We start from the raw sequence: 15454 nt of genomic DNA on the forward strand, positions 1-15454 counted from the left end.
GCTGCTCCACAGCCAGCACCTGCCGTATTCCTGCAGCTCCCCAGTTCCTCCAGAGCAGAGCCAGGTTCTCGGCAGTCTTAGAAAGAGGGGAGAATGTGCCTGTGACGCTAACCCCAGCTCTGCTCCCAGCCCCTCGTCTGGGGGACAAGCGTGCGGAGAGGAGAGGGGTTCTCTCGGGCTGCTGTGTCTGAAGGGGGCAGGGCCGTGGTCCCCCTTACCAGTAATGGAATCTGTCATCCCCCATCCCCAGCCGGGGCTGCAGCTGGGAGTGGGGCCAGGGCTGGAGCAGAGCTGGGGGCAGAGTGGGGTTGGATGGCGCTCCCTCCCCCACCTCCTATGGGGGTTGGCCTGGGCCCATCTGCACCCCCGAAATGTTCCTCCACTCCCTCCTGGGGGGATGTGCCCCAGAGTTTGGGGACCACTGGGGTGGGGAGCTGTGCCCTGTGCGGGTCATTGCCAACAGCGGGCGAGGAGGAGCTATGCCTGAGCTCTAACTGCAGCCCCCTCTGTTGGCACTGCTCAGCCCTCCCTACGCCAATGAGCCCCCTGCCTAGCCAAACGAGCTGCCATGCAGGACGGGCACAGTTCGTGTCCCTATCCAGAACCCTGGGTGCAGGGCATGGGATGGGGCACGGGGGAGCCGCTGTCCTCAGCTCCGATACCAGTCCTGTTCCCTCCCATCTCGCACTGACGTGCTTGAGCACAGGGCCTGGCAGGGGGTGGGTTCGAGCTGGGAACGTTCTCACCTCACCGAGCAGACCTGTGGGCGGCAGCGCTACCTCTGCTGCCCTACCATTGTCTCCGCGTCGCACTGCACAGGGGCTGTACCTGGGGACTGGGGCAGAGGAATCCTGGCAGGGGGGAGCCGCACCTGCCTCCCTTCTCTCTTTGGATCCCTTCGCTGCCTCATGTCTCTGGAGCAGCATTCGTGTGTTTCCTGTAAACCTTGTCTAAATGTGGGCAGCCAGACTGTGGCCTGCGGACTGAACACAGCTTCGAGGCCTGTGCTAGTCTTGTTGTCCCTACAGAGATGCGGTGCATGGGAACTGCGAGTCCCAGCATGCAGCCCCCCCAGCTCCACCTGAGCCACCTGCATATAGAAGGGGAGGGTGACTGCGGTGGGGTTTGTCTTGTCTGTTGCCGCGCGGGGTCTTCTGGCAGGCTGTCAGCAAGGCCCTCAAACGAGCAACGAGTATCCCAACTGATTTCTGTGAAGTGTCTTCCCTTCAGGCTGGGTCCCAAAGGGCTAATTGAAATAACCACAGTGGGGTGGGGCTGGCAGCAGGGGCAAAAGGCCCCCTTAGGGCCTGGAGCTGGAGGGTGAGCGTGGCAGACAGGCTGTCCCAGCAGCGCGGAGCTACAGAGGGGCCGGCTCGAGAAGCAGTGGTGGCCAGGCTCTGGGGATGGTCGGGAGGAAGCTGCTGCTCGATGCTCAGGGAAGTGAGACGGGGCGAGAGGAGGCCTGTGAAGTCAGCAGGAGCAAGTCCACAGAGAGCTTTTGAAAAGAGGACACACATTGTGAGATGAATGAGAGGGTGGGAGCAGTGTGAACGTGAGGCTGGGGCCAGGAGGCCTGAGTTCTCTTCCTGGTTTGGGTACTGTCCTCTGGCCTGGGGTGAGACACTCAACAAATGGCATCATCTTCGCTTCCCCTCTGTCTGCCACACCCCCTCGCCCCCCAATGATCATTGGTGCGTCTGCTCTGCAAGATGCAAAGGGTCCTCTCTCCTGGCAGAGACCTGGCCACTGATCATCAAGGCAGGCAGAGAGAAGGGGCAGAGGCACTGCTGAGGGTGCCAGGCTAGGACATTTAGATAGCCCCAGTGAGTGGCTGGGAAGAGGGGTGTGTGGGCACAGATGAGACAGGGGGCTCTGTTTCTGCCTGGTCTGGAGGAGGGAGGGTGTTCCGGGCCAGGGTAGGATGGGATGGGGAGGGGGGCAGCCATGACCAGAGGTTACCCAGCGGGGTGAGGTCCCTCGTGTGGAACCCTGTGCTGAGGTTGAAGAGAACCAGGGGGGGAAAAAAGCTTTTCTCTGCTGGAAGGAGGGGGCTGTTGACTAGCGGGGCAGGGCGAGAGAGCCGTGACCTCTGTGCTGTGGCTACAGAAGACCCCAGGCCGGAGAGAGGAGCTAAACAGGAGCCAGTGTATGTCAGGGTGAACTGGGGAGGGGGCGGCAGGTATTCTGAGGGGATCAAGGAGAAATCTTGGCTGTTCACTCTGGGTCCTAGAGCATGGGGCTTGTAGCTGATCCTTGGTCCTGCAGCTTGGCTTGTGCCTCTACTTTGAAGGGTGAAGGGAAGGAATTGAGGACGAAGTAGCCGTTCTTCTGGTCCCATGGCAGCTTGGGGAGGAGGACGTCCTGCTCTAGATAACGCTTCTCAGCCCTGATGCGGGGGGGCATTGTTCTCTGCTTTCTGCTCCCTCCCCCGCAGCAGAACCGCTCTAGCTAACCAAAGCCCTGAGGTGCCAGTGGGGGAGACGGAGCCTCTGACCCGGAGGGAGATGAGATGTAGGCCTGGGAAGCAGCTGGAGTGGTGCTGTGGCAGGCGAGAGAAGCCTGCTTTAAGGTCATCCTGGCCTCCAAGGCCATCCTGGGTCTCGCCTGTGATTGTTAGGCAGGGAAACACAATTCCAGATGATTGTGTAGCTAATCCGGGTTAGCGGTGTCTCCTCTCCCCCAAAGGGCCATATGGGGCGCAGCTGGCAGACGAGGGCCAGGAGAGGAGGCTAGCGAGGGAGATGAGCTGGCAGGCTAAACCTTTCATTTTGTCTGCCATTCGTAAGGAACCTGAGGCATGGGGAGGAGGAGACCAGCTTCCAGCCTCAGCCTCAGCCTATATGTGCCAATCAGTCAACGTACCCAGGGTGTTTAAGGGCAGGGCAGCAGCTGAGTGGGCAGAAGTGGTTTTTGACTGTTTGGGGTTCCCAGACAGTCGGGTTTTCCCAGCATGCACCAAGGGTGAACCACATCTGTGAACCATGGGGAGGGGGTTGTAACTGGCAAATTCAGGTTTGGGTTTATTACTGCCCGGGAAAGATTTAACAATTGAACTAAAAGGAGGTTGCCCAAGTCAGTCTGGTGGGAGGGGGGGGGCGGGCCTGGCAGGGTCCGCCCCGGCCCCTGCATTGTGCTTCCCGAGCTGGCTCTTGCCGTTGTGAAGTTAACCGGTAACGTAACCCATGCTGGGGTTGCCATCCTGAGTCTGCGGACAGCCTGGAATGAGGGGATGGTTCTCCGCTGTGGTCTGGACTCCGCCGTCTCCAGGAGGTGGATATGGCCTCTGGGGTCTACCCTGTGTGGAAGGGGAGTCCCTGGACAACATAGAGCTGCTGCGTTTGCTCTTCACTGCATCCCTGGCAGAAGGAAATGGAGCGCAGAGCGCACATTCCAGCTATTCTTAGCTTGTGGACAACCCCTATGGGGCCACTGCAGCCAGGACACAAATTAGAGCAGCCTCGAGACTGCTCAGCATTACACCGGGACTGGGCAGATCAAAGATACAGGGAGCAGGAATGGTGCAATGGAAAATTGAGCGTGGTGACTCTGAGAGAAGCAATAACTGCCTCTGTTCATCTCAATGGGTTGTTCATTTTGGAACCTTATCATGATGTAAACGTCAGTGTTGTTAACTATTCACTGCGTTAACTGCAGAAACATCCGGTTAATGTGCTTCTCTTACAATACCGATCTGCCTTCCACGTGTACAAAGCCCATCCTGCTCCCTGTCCCTGCCAAAACCTCTATCCCACCCTACCCTCTGACAGCTTGGGTACGGCAGTGATTCATTGTTGATACAAACGTCTGCAGCATGCTGACAAGCTCGGGGTGGGGTGAAATGCACTAATGTGGGGCAGATTCTCTACCTGTTCTGCTCCAGTTGTGCCATTCAGGCAGTGCAAAGTGAGCAAAAACCACCCTCAAGCCTCCAACTGAGGCTTCCGGCCAGGTGTGGGAGAGACCCCTGCAGGTGTAGAGCAGTGTAGACTGTCACAGTTCAGGGCAACTGCACCTGTATTCCCCCTCCATGGTCCAGCAAGGCCCACTCTAGGCTCCAGCCGTCACCTCTTGGGTGGAGACCCGCATCTCTCTTCCCCGCTGGATTTTTCCAGGCTGTCCAGTTCCCTGTCTACACTGTGAGTTCCACAGCAGATCAGACCACTTAAGTAGGCCTGGTTTGCTTGCTCTTGGAAGGCTATGGACGTGTAGTTGGCCACAGTTACAAGTTACCACACAGCTCTTTTATTCTAAAGGGAAACAATCACATTTTACAAACAATGAAAGAACCAACATGCATGGTGATAAGCTTACCAGAGATCACCCCAACTCAGTCAGTCCTTCTAACCCCACCCAAGAGTTTTTCCTGGGGTAACAAGTTCATAACAGCTTTTGCTCAGAACAAGAACACCCCTGAGTCTGAGAGTCACTGCTTTCTCCAGCTTGGTTCTCTGATCTTGTCCTCACGTAACAGGTGATCAGCAGACAAAGGTCCCTTCTTCGAGGCAAAGCTTTGAAGGGGAGCGAAGAGATTTCCTGGGATACCTACTTAACTGTAGACATTCCTTCTTGTCTGGCATGTTGTTTCAAATGGTGGTTTGATGCTCCTAATGCTTCCCAGGGTTTCCATCAGTCATGTCTCCCCCTGCTCCCCTGAGACGTTACATACAATCCCAAAATAATGCATAAACATTTGCATTTTTAATACCATGAACTCCCAAGATCCCTAAAGTTAATTCAGTAAGGTTTGTCCAGGAGATTGCAGGAGACAGCCAGATCTGCCACAGACAGCTCTTACACTTCCTTCCCCACAGCCCTGGTGAGGAGGGGGAGCGGCTGGTACACACTGAGCTTCTGCTATCCCCAGCTGGATCAGGGTCTCTAGGGAACTGTTGTCAATTGGTGCAAGTTAGAGCAGCCCCCAGGATGCCCTAACCTTGGCTAGAGAGTGAATCACAGCTGTGCTTTCGGGCTGCTGGTGAATGTGGAGGGGTTTCAGGCTCATGAGAAACAGGCCCTGGTCCTCAGGCCTGCTCTCCACCTAAAACTTAGGTCGACCTGGCTGCATTGCTCAAAGGTGTGAACAATTCACACCGGTGAGAGAGGTTGTTGAGCTGATCTGAGCCGCGGTATAGACACTGCTAGGTCAAATTCTTCGACCTAGCCACTGCCTTTCGAGGGGACAGATTGACTACAGTGACAGAAAAACCTCTTCCGCCGCTGCAGTGTCTACACTACGGCGCTGCAGCTGTGCCCCTCTAGTGCATCTAGCATAGACACAGCCCCAGTTGTGTTAGGTTAGAGCCCCAGCAGCACCTGGTTTAGGCCAATAGTTAGGGCACTGGCCTCGGAGCCAAGACACCTGGCTTCAGCCACTGACATGCTGTGTGATCTTGGCCAAGTCTGTCCTCTGTGCCTCAGTTTCCCCCCCAGTGGTAAAGTGGAGGCCTAGACATCTTTGGAGCGCATGGGGAGATATGGGTGCCAAGCACATGGAAACACTAAGTGGTGTTGCTACTTCCATGGGAATGGAACAATGAAACGAATACTTACCGACAGAGTGGCTGTGATCTGAATTGTGCCCGCGCACGGGCTTTGTAGCTGGAGTGAACCTTCCTGGCTGGCTGCGTTATGTTCTTGGTACTGCCTGTTGTTTCGTTCCTCTGTTCCTAGTGATCCCAGGGAACGTTCTGAGCTATATGCGGGGATCGCCTGTGTTCGGCTTCCCCTGCCCCATCCCCAGCGTTCGCTCTTGTGGCTCAAAGGAACAGGTTGTGTCCAATTCCTGTGAATTCTCCCACAGGAGCAAGGGCGAATGAGGGTGTTGAGGGGACGCGCGCTCTTCGCAGGGATGCTGTAAGGAGCACCCCGTGTCTGCCCAGAGCGCTGCGCCCACGTGTCTGCTCGCTCTCATTCCTTGGCACAGGTGGATGCCCCCTTTTGACAGCGCCTTGCTTCTCTGTGTTGTGTCCCTGGCCTATCTCCTGCACATAAGCTGCTGTAATGCCCGATCTCCCCCGCCGCCTGTGGGGAGGGGGAGGCTGAGGCTAGTAAAGGAGCTCTGGTAAGGAGTGATGCAGGCGGAGGGTGGGCATGGGGCAGATCCTTTTCCCCAGAGTTCCTGGAAGGTGGTGCTGAGAAGCAGCTGGCACAGGAAGAAACCCATAACATCCTTCTGCTGTCCACCTCCAGAGCACTTTACCAGCAGTGATCCTCCAGGCCCTGGGCCTTGCTCCCTCTCCCCGCTTCGCAGGGTCACAGCCCAGCAGTTCGCCTCCCAGCCCTGCCCCACAACTCCTCAGCTGATCCAGAGACCCAAAGTCAGCCGGGCGTGGGGTGCTGCAGGGTGCTCCAGCATCCCTGCCTCACCCCTTCCCCAGCGCTAGGGCTGGTCGCCCGTTATCGAGAGATGCTGCCTGTAGTCTGAGTGGCTATTCACTCCATTTAGCGGTGGTTGTGGGGGAGGCTCAAATGTGTGTGGTCTAACCCCTCCCCGAATGAGCCAGTGCTTTCAGGGGGCCGTGCGTGTGAGGGACGTGTCTTGGGGTAGCACAGGGCTAGGGATGCGTTCCAGCTGTACCCAAGGGTGGGTTCCTGGGCGCTGGGATCCGCCTGTGCTGGGCCAAGCTCCAGGGAGCGGAGGGTGGGGTGTGTGTGCAGGATGCCAGGCTGATAAAGTGAACTGGCAGGCAGCCTTGGGGCTGTTTGTTCCCTGCTCCACCCCCCAGCTCCTTATCTCTCCAGTTCTTCCTCCTGGCAAGGCTCCTGTCCACGGCGCCAGCTGCTGCTCCAGTGCATCTCCAGCCAAGGAGTCAGTGGCCCCAGCTTCCGGTCCTGCCCGTCTCTCCCGTTGCTGGGGGCAGCCTGGTTCCTCCAAACAAGGGGGATTTGGTGAGGTCTGGTGTGATCCTGGCTTGGTGCCACCTGGAGTTCATGGCATCACCCTGGCAACGGCGGTGAGGCTACGCACACTGGCTCCTGGCGTGAGCGTGACACTCCTCTAGGAAGGGGGGACTTGCACGGATCATGAGTCAGCAGGGAAGGCCCAGGAGAAGTGCACTCCTGGCTGGGCTGCACAAAGCCCAGGAGAATGGCCTGGCTCCAGGGTGATGGCCTGGCTGGGCCCTGAGGGGAGAGCTGGAAACGCCCCATGACTCAGCCCACGTGCCTGAGTTGGGGGTGGCACCGTGCCCCTTCCTGACGGGGTTTGTGAGAGCGGGGCTCAGCAGCCAGGACTCCTGGGTTCCAGTCCCAGCTCAGCTGCTGTCTTGCTTTGCGACCTGGGCCAAGCCACTTCATCTCACAGCCAGTTTCCCAGCTGCAGCGAATGGGGGGTGAGACTGACTAGTCTGGGGGCGAATCGGTGAATTTTGGCCTAGTGCTTTGAGGTGTGACGGGCTTAGCACGAGGACTCCCCGCCCCTGCACAGGGCTGTGTTGTGGATGGGGCGGCAGGAGACGGGGATGCGTCTGGTCCTCCAGTAGGGGAGGCAGTTCAGACCCTGTGAATATGGATCCTCTAACCTGACCCTCTGTGGATGAGGCCACATGAGAGTCCTGGGGGCAGGGCTGCTGTGGTCTTCGGCTGGGGTGGAAGGATTGTCTGTGCTGTGGCAAGCTAGGCAGGGGCTGGTTGGGGAAGGCATGGGGGTGGGGACAGCCAGGTTTGGCAGGGTTGTGTGCGCCGAGTCTCCTCTGGTTTCCTGCCTGTCTCCCTGCTCAGACGCTCGGCTACTGCAGACTGCCCCCCCCCCTCCCCGTCCCCAAGGGGCGGGAGAGAGGCACAGAGAAGGGACACTGAGCACTCAGAGAAGAGCTTTGCCTTGTCTGTGTGTCCTGCAGCCTTCTCCCCCTGTGGCCATCAGCATGACCCCCAGCTCCACACCCAGTACGGGCAAGATCCCACCCCCACGCTGTGTCTATGCCCCCTGTCACTCTTGGTGTGCTGGGCTTTTCTGGGGCTACTCACCCTGTATTCCTTCCCCTTGGCACACAGCATGGGCCTTACCATGCAGCTTTCGCCTCGCACCCCCTTGGCCCTCCCCCAGGGTGGGACCCCAGCCCCTGGGTTCTGCCCTTTTCCTGCCCCCAGATGCACTCTCTCAATCACCTTTCTGTTGAGGCTGTTCTAGGGGCAGCCCCTTCTCGGTCCAGCACAGAGCCATGTGATGGGCACCCTGGACCCGTCTCCGTGAGTGTGCTAACCTGCTTGTCTTTTCCCCCGTCTGAATTGGAGGTGACTTCTTCGCGGCCTCCCTGCAAATGCCCGGTTGGGGGGACCTGCTGTAGTGCCACCTGCTTGTTGCTGGTGGAGGTGGGGTGTGGGTGACGCGCAGGTTCCTGTCCCCATTTGGCACCAACCGCTCCCCTGACTCAGGAACACCTGCCGGTGACTAACAGCTGCCAGCCCGGCCCATCCTGATCCCAGATGGATGGGGAGCAGATGGAAGCAGGGGCAGGGACAAGGAACTGTCTGGAAGGAGTCACTTGCTCCCAGTGCTTTCAGCTTCTCTGCCAGGCTAGTGTTCTCTTGGGCTGTCTGGTCCTGAACGTGTCCCTGACCGGCACCTCCGTGTCCTTCTGCAGCTGGCTTGGCTCTGGGCACTGACTGCCCCTTTAGCTCTGTCCTCCAAAACGGCTTCGCTACAGTCTCCCAAAGCCAGGGCCTAACATCAGGCTCTCCTGAGGCCCCAATCTGTAAGTGTATGGCCCCCCTCGCCTGAGTAGCCGCACTCGGTAAAGGGGGCTCTCCAGGCCACAGCTGACCTGTGGCTGCGCATGCATTCCCGCCCTGCAGGGGCAATGGCTGATGGAGCTTCCCCGAACCCCGCGTGGTCCTGGGGGGCCAGAAGAGCTGGTCTGTGCTCAGCAGTGTGTGCGGACACCCCCGCTCATTCCAGCACCTTGCACACTGGAACGGCACTGGTTCGGCTGCTCTCCCTTTCCTTTCTCACTGTCTCCCCATCCCTGGTGCTTGGTCTTCTCCCCCACCTTGGCTGCTACAGGATCTCTGCTTCCTCTCCTCCCCCTTCAGCTGCCTCTGTGATGTCTGGCTGTTACCCAACCCTGCTTCTGGGCACCGGTTGCATTACTTGAGTGACCTTGTTACAGCACTGGAGTGTAGGGAGAGACAGTCTGGTCTAGTGGTTGGAGCCAGGAGCCCCAAGTACTGGTCCCAGCTCTGCTGCTGAATCCCTGTGTGAGCTGGATTCCTGGGAGCTGCAGGGAGCTTTGAGGCTGTTTGTGGGCTCCAGCTAAGCCTATTTGTTGTTTATCACACCACAAAGGCTGGTGTTGGCGGGATTCCCTTCTCACTGATATATGGGTGACATCAGGTTAAAAGCCATTGTGGGCCCACACGTGGCTGGAATTGGTGAGCCTCTCACGTTCCTGTGAAAGCCACGCGGCCAGGCCTGCAAGAGGACAGGAGCCTTGTGAGGCTCTCCTCAGTTCACAGATTCCTGCCTGGCACAGGCCAGCTGGGGACACAACCACAGCCTGCACCCGGTATCACCTGCCCTGCGGGCCGTGGAGAATACAGCCACCGAGCACCCTGGCTCTGCACCTCCTCGCAGCTCCAGTCGGGTCTGTTTTCTGAGAGCTAGGGCTCCTGGCGAGTTGTCATCCCAGCCCCTCAGTTCACAACTCCTGGCGTACACGTGATTTCTGGTGTCGTCCACAGCACATCCTGTGTGAACCCTGCAGCTGCACCTGTCGCGCTGATCCTGGGGGATACGGCACTGCGTGCGTGGGAGCCATTTCTGGGTCCCTGCTCTGGAGCGGGGATGCCACATTGAATGGCAGGCTGAAGGCTGGCTGGAGAGGCCTGATGAGTGCCCGGGATATGAGCTCCCTAGAGCTGCCTTGTACAGGTGTTCTGAAAGTCACTTTGCAGTGTAGATGCTGGGACTTGAGCTCCCACCTCACAAGGTCCTAGAGCCCAGGCACTAGCCCGAGCCCTAAGGGTACATCTACACAGCAATAAAAACCTGTGGTGCCGACTCGGAGCCTGGCTCAATTGACTTGGGCTGCAGTGCGGACGTTTGGCTGGGGCTGGGGCTGGTCCCTGAAACTCCCGGAGAGGGGTGAGTCTCCGAGCCCGATTCCAGCCCCAGCTGGAACATCTGCGCTGCAGTCTGTAGCCCTGTGATCCGGATTCAGCTGATCTGCCAGCTGCGGCTGCTCCGCGGGGCTTTGACTGAAGCGCAGACATCCCCTTACGGTAAAAGGAAGCATGTTGCAATGGTCCGGATTGCTGGAGCAATGGTTGGTGCACACGGGGTAGGTGCTGAATACAGAATGTCGGCTTGGCTCCTGGTTCAGGTCTCTGGCGCCACACACAGCGACGTTCGCAGGAGCTGCTGACCCCGTGGGAGCAGTACGGAGGGCCCTGTCGGGAAGGTGAGGCCTGGGCAGTTCTGCAGCCCCCCTGAGCTAGGAGCAGCACTGAGGGACTCTGAGTGACGGCTGGCATCCCGGGACTCGTCCGGATCTGCTTGAGTCCATGTGGGGACGCCCTGGCAGGTGCCATGTGGACACTGTGTGCGCGGTGGGGGCCCGGGTGTTTTGGACAGGGCCGCAGGGAGGCTGTGTGCGGAGCGGAGGGGTCGGGAGCATGTACAGGAGGGTGGCAGTGGGGAAGAGGGGTGAGGGGGCTGGGGAGCATGTGGGGCAGGGTGCAGAGGGAATGTGAGGCAGTGAAGGTTGGTGGGGCCTGTGGGAAGTAGGGGAGGGGGTGGGGGGAGTGAGCGGAAGCAGGGGGGGTGTAAATGGGGCAGGGGCTGGCGTTCTGGGGGTGGGGAGGGCCTGGCTGTTGTGGAAGGTGGGGTGTGGCAGGGTGGGGGACAGGCTAGGACTAGAGGGAAGGGGGCATAGGAGGGGGCAGGGTGTCGCGGGAGTGCAGGAGGCAAGGAGCAGAATCGGTCACTGTGGGGCGGGTGGGTGGGCAGTCAGGGAGTGGGCAGGGAGGGGCGGGGCTGGGCCTGGCAGTGGGGTTGGCAGGACTCAAGGCCTGTGGGGAGGGTGCAGGGCCTGGCCCTGTGGGTGGGTGCGGTGGTTGTGGGAGTCAGGAGGGTGTCTGGGCAGAGGAGACTGGGGTGATGGGAGTGCAGGGAGGTGGGGGCCCTCAGGCCGGTTCTCATTGCCTGCTGCTCTCACCCGGGCTCTGAAGCGCTGCCCAGCAGGGAACACCAGAGCCGCCCGGAGGCTCAGGTAGCCAGGCTGCTCCCATAGGCTGGCCTGGCCGCACGCGGGCATGGGGGGCGGGCTGTCATGACTAACACCTATCAAATGGGGCCCATGATGGCAAATAGCCTGGGCAGGGGCAGGATGGGACCAAAACGTGCTGGGACGTGAGCAACGCTGGAATCCAGCCCAGTCCACTGACGCCCCCTCCCAGGGCGGTGCCAGGGGCACCTGGGTTTAAACCCCACCACAACGGGCCTAGGACAGGGCTTCACAGGGGCTCTGTCTCTGGCCGAGACTTGCGGGCTTGTTTCCTCTTCTCATTGTGAGCTCCTCAGGGCAAGGACTGACGTCTTTGTTGTCTGCACGGCGCCCAGCCCCAGGGGTTCCTCTGGGCCCTTGGGTGCTTCTGTGCTACGCAGGGTGGGTTTGATTATTGGTACTGTGGTAGAACCCAGGAGTCCCAGTCACGGATCGGGGCCCCACTGTGCTAGGTGCTGTACAGGCACAGAACAGAGACGGTCCCTGTGTCTCTGGCGAGACTGGTCCAGCGAAGTCTGATGCCATCGTGTGTGTGTGTGTGTGTGTGTGTGTGTGTGTGTGTGTGACCCCCAGGGAATTCCCGTTGGCCCCTGGGCTTTGGAACAGAGCAGACCTGAGCTAGTGGTGCCTCCGGCTGAACCCCACAAAGAGCAGCTGCAGGAAGACAGAGGTAAATCATTCCGGTTCACCTCTGAGGCTAGGACAAGAAGCAATGGGCTTAAATTGCAGCAAGGGCGGTTTAGGTTGGACATTAGGAAAAACTTCCAGTGAGGGTGGTTAAGCACTGGAATAAATTGCCCAGGGAGGCTGTGGAATCTCTGTTGCTGGAGATGTTTAAGAGCAGGTTGGACAAACACCTGTCAAGGACGGTCCAGATAATACGTAGTCCTGCCCTGAGTGCAGGGGACTGGACTAGAGACCTCTCGAGGTCCCTTCAGTCCTACGATTGGAATGGAGTTTGCTGGCACGTCCAGGAGGGCTGCGAGGGTCGTGGAGCTGAGAGATGAGGTTGGGGTCTGACCACCAGCTGTTGTCCTAGACCCAAGTCTCCTTCTCCAACATGCGCTCGGCTTGGCTTGGGGAGGGCCCCGTGCAGCTCCCCGGCCCGGGAGTTTGGGAAGGTTTCACTCAGCAAGCGAATGGCTTCTTGTTGCCCACAGGGGTAAGTGGCCGGAACGGAGACGCAGCAGCCCGCTGTTTCTGCGGCGTGGTGCAGAGGTTCTGCTGAGCAGTGGTGAGAGATTTCCCCACCCCCCCAGCTCGCCTGCCGCTGCCTCTGCAGCCGCATCCTCTTTGTGTTCTGCAGGAGCCTCCCATCCCTGTTCGGCTCAGTGCAGGAGCTGAACAAAACCCCCATGTGAAGTGTGTCTTGGAACGAGAGCGAGGGCGGGGAGCCCGGCAGGGTCGGCTGCCTCCTCGTGAGGCCAGCATGTCTCCTGCCCTGTTCTGCTCCTCCAGGGAGCTGGGCTGGGAGGTCATTGGTCACCTTTGACAAATGCTGTTTACAATGAAAAGACCTCGGCACCAGTGGAGCGAATTGGGAGGCCTCGGCTAGTCCCCGCTGGATCACACAAGCTCTGCCGTCTGTCCCCGTTCTGTACCGATGTCAGTCTTCAGGAGAGCTGCTCAGACTGGACTAGCAAGGGGGGACTGCGGGGATGGCTCAGCTGTAGAGGGGCTGGGCCTGGACTGGCAGAGCAGTGGGGGCTGTAGGTCAGGACGGAGGGGCATTGGCAGGGCTGTGTGTAGGAGGATCAGGAAGGAATTTTCCCTCAGATCAGATTGGCAGGGACCCTGGGGGGGATTTCGTCTTCCTCTGCAGCATGGGGCACGGGTCACTTGCAGGTTTGAACTAGTGTCAATGGTGAATTCTCTGTCACTTGAAGTCTTTAACCCATGGTTTGAGGACGTCAGCGACTCAACCAGAGGGTCTGTTACCGGAGGGGGGGGCGAGGTTCTGCGGCCTGCAACGTGCAGGAGGTCAGACTAGGGGATCGTGATGGTCCCTTCTGACCTGCACGTCTCTTAGACTGTCTAGCTCCTGCTTGGCTGTGCCTGGCTCCGCTCGGTGCATTTGATCTCTCGCTTTCACCAGCACTAAATTCCTCGGCTGGATTCCGGGCTCAGCTCTAGTGAAAGGATCCAATTATTTCCAAGCTTTCAGCATCTCCATTTGCTGCCCATATTTTCAGCGCTAGTGTCTGCGCCGGCTGGAATTCTGAGTGATTAACGTGGCTGTGACATGCCTCCTAGGGGTGTTATCTTCGCGCTGTCCCCCACAACCCCCCTTCCTCCTCCAGCAGAGAGCGAGCGAGCGCGAGACAGGCAGACGGAGACAAAGGTCTGTCCCCAACCCGGCTATCCCCTGCCTGTGGTTTCCCTGCTTGTGTGTTTTCTTAGGCTCCTGGTTAACGTCTGAGCTGCTGTGGCGCTGTGAGGCTTTGGCCTGTCCTGCTCAGGTTTGAGCCTGCTGGGCTGGGTGGTGGGGAGGTGGGGGTGGGAAGCCGCCTGCTTCTCAGGACGGACGGATGGACGGAAGATTTTTAAGCTGCTTTTCATTCTTTGAGGACCTGTAAAACTGCTTGGGAATGGGGGCGGGGGGGCAGGAGTGCATGGAGGGGAAGGGCGAGGGCGAGGTGCAGACAGCAGGAGTGTGTGTGTGGAGAGGGGAGAGGCAGGGGACCGGGACTGCATGGAGCACACAGGTGGGGGAGGTGGGAACAGTCACACTACCCCTGTTGTAGCGTAATGTTTGGAACGTGTTCTTCAGACCCGCTGAGTGAACGCCCCTCCCCCCACAGAGCAGCGTCATTATCCCTGTCTTACAGATGGGAAACTGAGGCATGGAGTGGGGAAGTGACTTGCCCAAGGGCACACGGGGAGTCAGTGGCAGAGCTGGGAAATAGATGCCAGGGGTCCTGGCTCTTCAGCCCCTGCTCTAACCTCTAGACATGCTGCTTTGGAAGAAAGCAAGTTGCATTGTGTTATCCCGGTGTGGCACCTGCACTCAGCCTTGCATCTGAGACCTCTAGTCTCCAAGGGCTGCTCTAGGGAGATGAAGGTGATCGTGTCACAGTGTAGCTCTCCAGCTGGACTTCAGTCACCTCTGTAATGAATGGTGAGTGAGTCTGTGGGGTGCATGGGGCCCCGGTCACTCTCAGAGAGCACCTCGCGTGCCTGCCCACGCACCCACCGTGCTCAGCACGCTGCAAGAGTGGGAGAAACCAGATGAGTCTGGGGCTAGATTTAAGTTCCTTGAGGTCAGTAAGAGCTTCTCCTGTCCAAGGGAGAACCCTGGAGCCTGTCATACCCATCAGGACAGCGTCCCTGCTCCTGGGCCATGGGGAAGGACCACGGGAGCAGTCATTTACAGGGTACCACCCAAGGGAAGTACATGATACAGCTGGTTCTGGCTGTTGTTGGAATAGACTCAGGGGAGGGGTAGCTCAGTGGTTTGAGCATTGGCCTGCTAAACCCAGGGTTGTGAGTTCAATCCTTGAGGGGGCCACTTAGGGATCTGGGGCAAAAATCAGTACTTGGTCCTGCTAGTGAAGGCAGGGGGCTGGACTTGATAACCTTTCAAGGTCCCTTCCAATTCTAGGAGATGGAATATCTCCATTAAAAAAAAAAAAGACTGTCTACACTTAAGGTGGTGTGTGGAGTACAGGCACTATACGTGTAGCTACACACTGCAGTGAAAGGCAGGCTGCATCCATGCGTGTCACTGTGGTGTCACCTACACACTGGCGAAAAGCTCTGGCTGGCGGGGCGGGGGCAGCGGGGAAAGGCTCTGGTGGGGAAAAGCTCCAGTGGGAGGAGGCGGCGGCGGCGGGAAAGGCTCCGGTGGGGGGAGGCGGCGGGGAAAGGCTCTGGTGGAGGGGAGGTGGTGGCGGGGAAAGGCTCCGGTGGGGGGAGGCGGCGGGGGAAGGCTCCGGTGGCGGGGAAAGGCTCTGGTGGCGGGAGCTAATATGACAAACAGCCATGTAAACGCTGCATGGGTCTGTAGAGAGCCCTGTAGGGTTTATACCCTGAGGGTTCAGGTGTGTATGGCACTCAGCTGTACTCTGTCTGAGCCCTGCCTCACTGTCTACACTGCCGGTTGCACCCGGGCTAGCGGGGCTGGCAGCCTCGGAGCTCTGCGCACTGGTGTCCATGGAAACGTGCCTTTAGAGTGCGTCCGCACTGCGTTCGAAACCCCGCAGCAGCGCGTCTCCACGCCTAGCTCTGCAGTC

At 59.0% G+C, this 15454-nt stretch overlaps 1 protein-coding gene across 7 annotated transcripts in view; it reads left to right on the forward strand.

The window, feature by feature from the left end:
• The window catches only part of ATOSB (atos homolog B), a 69977-nt gene that overhangs the window by 32260 nt on the left and 22263 nt on the right, over positions 1-15454 (forward strand). Inside the window, exon 1 of one of the 7 annotated variants that reach the window (XM_065598615.1) lies at positions 4061-6953. The exons of 5 other annotated variants lie outside the window; for them this stretch is intronic. The gene's annotated coding sequence lies outside the window, so the exon portion shown is untranslated. Of the gene's footprint in view, positions 1-4060; positions 6954-15454 lie in introns of those variants that run through there. One more of the 7 variants, XM_065598617.1, reaches the window with a different exon arrangement.

The sequence above is a fragment of the Chrysemys picta genome, chromosome 6, assembly GCF_011386835.1.
Source record: "Chrysemys picta bellii isolate R12L10 chromosome 6, ASM1138683v2, whole genome shotgun sequence".
NCBI lineage: Eukaryota > Metazoa > Chordata > Testudines > Emydidae > Chrysemys > Chrysemys picta.